This window comes from Cannabis sativa, chromosome 2 (assembly GCF_029168945.1).
Source record: "Cannabis sativa cultivar Pink pepper isolate KNU-18-1 chromosome 2, ASM2916894v1, whole genome shotgun sequence".
Taxonomy (NCBI): Eukaryota; Viridiplantae; Streptophyta; class Magnoliopsida; order Rosales; family Cannabaceae; genus Cannabis; species Cannabis sativa.
The window spans coordinates 35,971,689-35,981,796 of NC_083602.1; positions in this window are offsets into that span (position 1 = coordinate 35,971,689).

The following is a 10,108-nucleotide window of genomic DNA, read 5'->3' on the forward strand; positions in this document are numbered from 1 at the left end:
CACATATGGTGCTTACCACTTTTCTTACCTTAATTCAGAAGTCAAGAATATGGCCGACCTGGGTGGAAAAACAAGCTAGGCAATCCCGGTCCTATGTCACGACAATTGAAACACAATAAATACCTTAACATAATATTCTGGATTTAAAACCCTAATTTAGAAATCAAATGCAACCTAACTCCCAACAACCCCAATTTAGGTCAAGCATCCCATATTTAATTTAAAACAGATAGTACACAACTCCCCGGGTCAAAACTGAACATAAAACAAACCCGAAGAAAATCTCCCCTATGAGCAACCGGTCGGCCGGTTACGGTATACCGAGAACCCATCCGGTCGGCCGGTTACATGAACCGGAACAAAAGTTCCTTTTCACCAAAATCGAACCAAAACCCCTCCAAACCTATCCAAACTTTCCGGAACGAGTTTATTAACATACATATGACATAACCTAAAATTTGCAAAACACAATGGTTCAATCTCTCGCTTGAAATCACACACTCAAGTGAAGAAATCAAGTTTCTTTTAGCTTTCTCACTCACCAATCAATCCCAACAGCCATGAATTCAATCCAAACATGCATTAACGAGACCTTATTTAACTTGGATAACAAACCTACACCTTCCTTAAACCTACGGCTTTGAAAATTTTCAAAAAAATAACAAAACCTAGCTTGAAAACCTAAGAAACCACCAAAACTAAAAGGATGAACTTACCTAGGGTGCAAGGTTAACTTGGAGATGGAGTTTAGCTGCGAAAGTTGATGTTGGTGAAGCAAAACACTCCCTCGAAATTTGGTTCGGTTGCTCGAAGGAAGAAGAGAAAAAGGTTGAGAAAATTTGGTTACTTGCCTTGGAAGGAAGCTCCTTCTTCCTTTTAAAATGCCCTTTTTTTTTTTTTTTTTTTTTTTTAAAATTTCTTCCTTAAATAAAAATGGGCAGCAGCAAAGAAAAGAGGAAAAGTCAAAAAAAATATTTTCTTGAATTCCTAATTTACCCCTCTCACACCTTTTTTTTTTAAAAGAAAACCCTAGGGGCATTTTGGTAATTTTACTAACTCCCCATTCCGACATTCTAATAAAATTCTAACTTAATCGGGATATTCTCAAAATAATTCTTTCATTTAATGTCGTGACATTGCTAACCACATAGCTAAATTTCCACAATTAGACTGAGAAATAACATATTTACTTAAATAATTTCTCAAAATTTCATCTAAGTAAGATCATAATCCTACTTCATTTTCCAAGTAATTACATATTTAATAAAATATGTCCATTTAAATATTATTTATTTTTACGGGATATTACAACTATCCCCCACATAGGAATTTCGTCCTCGAAATTTACGAAAAGCTCGGGATACAACTCCGCATGCGACTCTAATTCCCAAGTCGCTTCTTCAACTTTCTTTGTTACGCCACAACACTTTGACTAGTGAAATAGTCTTGTTTCGCAACACCTTTTCTTTCTGTCTAAGATGCATGTCTTGGTTGTTCTTCATATGACGAGTTCGGTTTGAAGCTCGATGTCTTCATAACTTAAGATATGAGTTGTATCGAGATACATATTTCCGAAGCATCGAGACATGAAACACATTATGAACCCAGATAAGGCGGGAGGTAGAGCAGCAACCGATAAGCTACGACCTACTTTCTCAAGAATCTCAAATGGACCAATAAATGCGGGACTCAACTTTCCCCTTCTTCTAGAACCTTCGAATTCCCTTCATTGGGGACACTAGAAGAAAAACAAAATCCCCAACTTGGAATTCAACATCTCTACGCTTTGGATCCGCGTAGCTTTTGCATCTACTTTGGGAAGCAAGCATACGAGCTCGAATCTTCTCGATAGCCTCGCTCGTTCTTTGGACGGCTTCGGAGTCCAAGATACCTACGTTCTGACCTCATCCCGGTGAATAGGTGATCGACATTTCCTTCCATAAAGCATCTCATACGGAGCCATGCCAATGGTACTGCGATAACTATTGTTATAAGAAAATTCAATCGAGAGGTAGGTACTTGTTCCAAGAACCTTCAAAGTCCATTATACATGCCCTCGACATATCCTCGAGTATACGGATAGTCCTTTCGGATTGTCCATCGGTTTGAGGATGAAAAGGTATACTAAATTTCAACTTAGTACCCATTGCTTCTTGTAAACTTCCCCGAGAATTTGGATGTAAATTTTGGATCTCGATCTGAAACTATCGACTTTGGGGCACCATGAAGTCGAACTATCTCCTTAATATACAAATCGGCATATTGATCCTTTGTATACGTTGTCCTCACGGGAGAAAGTGGCTTGAGACTTTGTATATCGATCCACTATCACCCAAATAGAATCATAATACCCTACGTGCAGGTAATCCCACCACAAAATCCATGGTGATGTCTTCCCATTTCCATTCGGGAATCTTTAGAGGTTGAAGCAAACCTGTAGGCCTTTGGTGTTATTTGCTTTAATTTGTTGACGGGTTAATCATTTTGACACATATTCAACAATATCCCTCTTCATACCGACCACCGGTATAAAGCTTTCACATCATGATACATCTTGGTTGTTCCGGGTGTAAGGAGTACGGTGTAGTATGAGATTCATCAAGAATCTCTTGTCGATTTCTTTGTCCAACGGTACACGGATTACATTTTTGTATCGCAACAACCCATCGGATAAGCATGAAAAGTCTCTTGCCAATCCGACCTACTAACTTCTCCTTATGTCCACGTAGCTCAAGGTCACCTTGTTGGGCTACTCTAATTCTTTCCGGTAGATTAGATTGTATGGTGATATTAGCAAGTTTTCCAATTACAAATTCAATTCGCTCTCGTCATATCCTCGGCCAACTTGGCTGAGATTTCCTTTAGTTCACAAACTTGCCACATGGTCCTTTCAGGCTTAGAGCATCGCTACTACATTTGCTTTACCGGGGTGGTAGAGAATCTCGCAGTCATAATCTTTGACCGAGTTCTAACCATCGTCGTTGCCTCATATTTAAATCCTTCGAGTGAAAAAGTACTTGAGGCTTTTGTGATACGTATAAATTTCACACTTCTCACTTAGTACGGATAGTGATGCCGGACTTTTAGTGCAAAGACAACCGCATTTGCTAATTCAATATCATGGGTAGGATATCGTTGCTCATACTCCTTCAATTGCTGGATGCATAAGCAATCACTTTCCACGATTGCATAAGAACACAACCTAACCCTTGTTTGGATGCATCACAATAAATCACGAACTTTTCGTCACCTTTTGGTAAGGTTAGCACGGGGAGCGGTAATCAACCTTTGTTTCAATTCTGAAACTACCTTCACACTTGTCGGTCCGAACAAACTTACAATTCTTTCGGGTCAACTCGAGTTAAAGGCGTAGAAATCTTTGCAAAGCCCTCGATAAATCTTCGGTAATACCTGCTAACCCCGAAACTTCTAATTTCGAGTTCTTGGACTTAGGTCGAGGCCGGTCACGCTGCTTCAGCCTTTCTTTTGGATCCACTAAAATACCATCTTTACTCACCACATGCCCCAAAGAAACTCACACGAGGTAACCAAAATTCACATTTCTTAAATTTGGCATACAACTTATGCTCCACGAGACGTTGTAATACCATTCGAAGATGTCTTTCGTGAGTCTCTTAAGTGTTTGAATAAATTAGAATATCATCGATAAAGACAATAACAAAATCATCCGAGAAAATCTGCGAACACTCGGTTCATCAAGTCCATAAATCTTCTTGCGGGGCATTCGTCAATCAGAAGGACATTACCAGAATTCATAATGACCATACGGGTCGAAAAGGCTGTCTTGGGAATATCCTCCTCTCGAATCCTCGGTTGGTGATAACCGGATCGAAAATCAATCTTAGAAAAGACGGTTTTACCACCATGTTGATCAAATAAATCATCTATTCTTGGCGAGAGGGTACTTGTTCTTCAACTGTTAATTTGTTTAACTCCAGATAATCTATACACATTCGTAATGTTCCATCTTTCTTTTTCACAAACAAAGCGGTGCACCCCAAGGTGAAGTGCTAGGTCTAGTGAATTTTAAATCCATCATCCACTGTAATTGAACTTTTAACTCTTTCGGCTACGCGGGTGCCATCCTGGTAGGGAGCTTTCGATACGAGCTCGGCTCACAGTATTAAATCAATCTCAAAATCAATTTCACGTTTTGGTGGCAACCACAGTAACTCTTAGGAACACATCCGAAATTCTCGAACCAACGGGACATGCTCAGGTCCCGCTAGTGGTTCCACAGGAAATATCCACAACACTTGCCCGGGAAACCAATGCACCCTTCACACAACAAATCCCTTGCCTTAAGGGCTGAAATTAAGGGAATCAGAAGATCCTTGCATCTTACCCACAAATACAAAAGGGTCCTCGCCCTCGAGTGCCGAAAAGTTACCATCTTTCTTTTACAATCAATGGTGGCGTTGTATTTAGCAAGCCAATCCATCCCCAAAATAACATCAAAATCCTCGATTTAATTCTATCGGATCAGCGATAACTCTCTTCCTTCCACAAACAGATTTGGAAGGGATCGAACCCACTGTTTGGAGATAACCAACTCCCCGGTAGGCAACATGAGGTTCCAAAACCTCTAGAAAGCACATCACTAGGTTTATTCGGTACACTCAATTATTCTACTTGAAATATAAGAATGCGTCGCGCCGGAATCAATTAATACGAGTCAATAAAGTACCAGCAACGAGAAAGGACTGTCACGGTAGAAGGACCGGCATCGGTCTCGGCTTGAGTCGGGGCAAATGCTCGACGAGGAGCGGGTGTATCATCCTTCTTTTGCTCTTAGTAGCAATTGTGGACAATTTCTCTTCATATGACCCACCATTCCACGGTGGAAACGAGGCCCTGACGACACTCGCCCGAGTGATGCCTTTTACACCTTGGACATTCGGGAAAAGTCCGCCGGTTTTCATTCCCACTACGACGGAAACCTTGGTTACCACTGGAATCTTTTGTTTGGGCTGCTGGCGATGTTTCATTAGGTCTTTTCTTGCGGTCACCAAGATCGGTACCCTACCCAGAACCGGCCACCTGCGGATTGTTTCCATGAATCTCTCACGGCAATATTTTTCTTTCGTATACGAGCCTCGCACCCTCGAAACTAAAGCCAACTCAACTATCGAGCATAAGTTCGGGCAACCCCCGGTTGTTTAGAAGCAACAATCACATCCGGGCGATGTGTTCATCCGGCCCGAATAAACTTGGCTTTTCTAGCGACTTCGGTAGCCACCTCATCGAGGCAAACTTTGCCGATCGATCAAACTTAGTAGCATACTCTGTCACGGTCATACTACCACTGAGTTAACGTATAAACTCTTACGCCTTTCTTGCCTTAATAGACTCATTATAATACTTCTCAAAAAATAAGGCCGAAAAGTTTCCCGAGTCATATTATTCGGATCATGGCCACGAGATACAATCTCCCACCAAATACGGGCATCATCTCGTAGCATATAGGTAGCACACACGACGGTCATTATCTTCAACTCGCATAAAATCAAAAATGGATGTTATCATACTCATCCATTGCTGCGCTTTGAGTGGATCGGCACCACCCTCGAACACGGCGGGTTACGCTTTACGAGCAGTTCATATAATGGTTCCAAACGATTTCACACTGTCCAGGTGGCACTACTAGAGGTGCTTGGGAGGATCGGGATTCGACAGAGCGAGCTCATTGCTCTCTTAATTCTCGATTTGCTCACCTTTCTGTGAATAGTTTCTTGCATGGCGACATATCGCTGTTCCCCGATTAGGTGGTGGTAAAGGGTTCTCTCCCTCACCTGGCGAGCCACGAGCCCGGCTAGCTCGCGGGCACCCCTACCCGATCCGCCTTGGGTGCATAACTATACACTGCGATCACATTCCAAGTAATAATCTTGCGATAAGTATTTCCATATATTATAATCCTTCCCACAACATTCGATATCGACATAATTCGGATAATCGGGTAATCGAGAAAATTAACAAAGTACTGTAACTTAAAACTTACTAAACCATGAGTCGATCGAGTCCTTGCGGCCAATGTACATATCAAACCGGTCTTCGGGATCTAAAAACCTTGGCGGCTCGATACCATGTTGTAACGCCACATCCAACAGGGACGCCACGTGTGTGCACTTTATTTAAAATACCAATAATTATATAAGATGTAATTATATTAAAAGTGTGGGTAATTAAAATTTTGATAGTTAAAACTCAACCTTTAAATTGTTTAACAAAAGATAAGTAACATGATTTATGGGGTCCCTTTGTTTTCAAAATATTTACAAACTGATTTCAAAGTATTTTACAACATAAACTTTATATTTTTCCAAAATACAATCAAAATAGAGCATCACATGTCATGTGGGCTACTGTGCTGGTATGTACATTGCTTCTTTGTGACCATAACTCATGGTTGTTCGACTTTAGCTTTTCCTTTACACCGCACCATAAAGCACCGGTGAGTCACGAGACTCGGCGAAAGTGATCAAAACAATAATTGAAAGAAATTGATTATCCACTTAATCTCATGCCATTATGTTTACTCACTTTATTCGATAATAACAAGCATTTTCTTAAACATCATACATTCACAGTACTTAATAAAGTACCACTTTTACCACTCGTTACATACGAAATTTGAATATGTCACTATCGTTGCCGATAACGCAAACGATAAGTAAGAAACCTAGCAGCGGTTTTCAAGAGTAATTACTCATAACGGTAATACGCGTTTCCAACCACTAGGTAATAACCTAGGCTTAATAAGCTTTAATCAATATCATGATAATAATCAAGATCACCTCCATTCATTCATTGATTTTTAACCACATATGGTGCTTACCACTTTTCTTACCTTAATTCGAAGTCAAGAATATGGCGACACAGGTGGAAAAACAAGCTAGGCAATCCGGTCCTATGTCACGACAATTGAAACACAATAAATACCTTAACATAATATTAAGTTTAAAACCCTAATTTAGAAATCAAATGCACCCTAACTCCCAACAACCCCAATTTAGGTCAAGCATCCCATATTTAATTTAAAACGGATAGTACACAACTCCCGGGTCAAAGCTGAACATAAAACAAACCCGAAGAAAATCTCCTATGCGAGGCAAGGTCGGCCAGGATTACAAGGTATACGAGAACCCATCCGGTCGGCCATTGCGACCAGGGAACAAAAGTTCCTTTTCACCAAAATCGAACCAAAACCCCTCCCAAACCTATCCAAACTTTCCGAACGGTTTATTAACATACATATGACATAACCTAAGTACCAAAACACAATGGTTCAATCTACAGCTTGAAATCACACACTCAAGTGAAGAAATCAAGTTTCTTTTAGCTTTCTCACTCACCAATCAATCCCAACAGCCATGAATTCAATCCAAACATGCATTAACAGACCTTATTTAACTTGGATAACAAACCTACACCTTCACTAAACCTACAGCTTTGAAAATTTTCAAAAAAATAACAAAACCTAGCTTGAAAACCTAAGAAAACACCAAAACTAAAAGGATGAACTTACCTAGGGTGCAAGGTTAACTTGGAGATGGAGTTTAGCTCTGAAAGTTGATGTTGGCTGAAGCAAAACACTCCCTCAAGAGGCTGGTTCAGTTTGCTCGAAGGAAGAAGAGAAAAAGGTTGAGAAAATTTGGTTACTTGCCTTGGAAGGAAGCTCCTTCTTCCTTTTAAAATGCTTTTCTTTCTTTTTTTTTTTAAAATTTCTTCCTTAAATAAAAATGGGCAGCAGCAAAGAAAAGAGGAAAAGTCAAAAAAAATATTTTCTTGAATTCCTAATTTACCCCTCTCACACCTTTTTTTTTTAAAAGAAAACCCTAGGGGCATTTTGGTAATTTTACTAACTCCCCATTCCGACATTCTAATAAAATTCTAACTTAATCCGGGATATTCTCAAAATAATTCTTTCATTTAATGTCGTGACATTGCTAACCACATAGCTAAATTTCCACAATTACGGGACTGAAATAACATATTTACTTAAATAATTTCTCAAAAATTCATCTAAGTAAGATCATAATCCTACTTCATTTTCCAAGTAATTACATATTTAATAAAATATGTCCATTTAAATATTATTTATTTTCTGGGATATTACATCAGGGATGCTTTCATTGTGGCATGCCCGGACACTTCAAGAGGGAATGTCCCCAGCTCAGACCAGAGGCACCGAGAGCTCCAGCGATACCCACTCCAGCCAGGGTGTTCGCTATCACGCAGGCTGATGCAGATGCCAGCCCATCAGTAGTCACGGGTCGGCTTTACTATTAACAACTCACTATATTCGGTCTTTGTTTGATTACGGGCTACACATTCTTATGTGGCGGCCGAGTCTTTAGTAAATTGGGTAGACCCTTTGATAGATATGAATCGGGGTTTGGAACCACATTGCACAGCGGAGGAATTGGTTATCTCCAATAGGTGGATTAGGTCTATGCGATCGGGGATAGATGGTAGAGAGTTAAGCGGCGATCGATAGAGATGAGCTTAGTCGAATTCGATATTATTTTAGGAATGGATTTCCTATCTAAATATTCGGCGAGCATTATTTGTAAAGGAAGATGGTGGTCTTTCAATGGGAAAGTGAAGAACGGTTTGTATTTGTGGGTTCGGTTCAAGGATCTCGGATCCCGGTGATCTCGGCTATGTCGGCGAGAGAATTATTGCACGGCGGGTGCTTGGGGTTTACGGCGTGGTGGTGGACACCACTCGGCCGGACACCATTCGGCCGAGAGGACATCGGTGTGGTTCGGGAATTTTCGGACGTTTTCCCCAGAAGAACTTCCGGGGTTACCACCTCGACGGGAGATTGACTTCGTGATTGACTTGGCACCGGGGGTGGATCCGGTTTCCAAAGCCCGTATAGGATGGCTCCGAGCTGAACTTAAGGAATTAAAGATTCGGCTCAAGGGTTGCTTGACATAGGGTTCATTCGGCCCGGTGTGTCACCACAGGGAGCCGGTTTTGTTCGTCAAAAAGAAGGATGGATCTATGAGAATGTGCATCGACTACAGAGAGTTGAACAAGTGGACGGTGAAGAATAAATATCCATTACCTAGGATCGAGGATTTGTTCGATCAGCTTCAGGGGAAGACGGTCTTTTCTAAGATTGATCTCGGATTCGGGTTATCATCGGTTGAGGATCCGAGAGGAGGACATTCCAAAGACGGCTTTCCGCACTAGGTATGGACATTACGAGTTTACGGTTATGTCATTCGGACTAACCAATGCTCTGCTGACATTCATGGACACGATGAATAGAGTATTCAAGGATTTCCTCGATATACGTGTGATTGTGTTTATCGACGACATCCTCGTGTACTCTCAATCGGAAAGAGGAGCATGAGTTACATCTTCGAGATGGTACTACAACGGCTTCGAGAACATAAGCTCTACGCCCAAGTTCAAGAAATGTGAGTTACGGTTGTCTCGGGTGTCCTTCCTAGGGCACATTGTGAGTAAAGATGGGATCGAGTGGATCCGGGAAGATTGAATCCGTCGAGGGAGTTGGCGAGACCAGAAGACGGTGACGGAGATCGAAGCTTCTTGGGTTTATTTGGGTACTACGTAGGTTCGTGGAGGGGTTCTCCAAAATTTCAATGCCCACAAGCAGGAGCTTACAAAGAAGAATCGGCGATTTATGCTGGTCGGATAAATGTGAAGCTAGCTTTCGGGGAGGCCATGACGAGAGATTGATTCTTGCTCGGTGCTAGCTTTGCCTTCGGACAAGGAGAAGTTCGTAGTCTGCGTGACGCATCCAAACGGGGTTTGGGGTGCGTATTGATGCAAGCGTCGGGTTATCGCTTATGCCTCCCCGTCGGTTAAAGGATTATGAACGGCGATACCGACTCATGATTTAGAATTGGCCGCGGTGGTTTTGCCTTGAAGATTTGGCGGCATTACCTTTATGGGGAGAAGTGCGAGATCTATCACAGCCATAAAAGTCTCAAGTATTTCTTTACTCGAAAGATTTGAACATGAGACAAAGGCGTTGGTTGGAATTAGTGAAGGATTATGATTGTGAGATCCTCATCATCCGGAAAAGCCAATGGAGTGGCCCGATGCC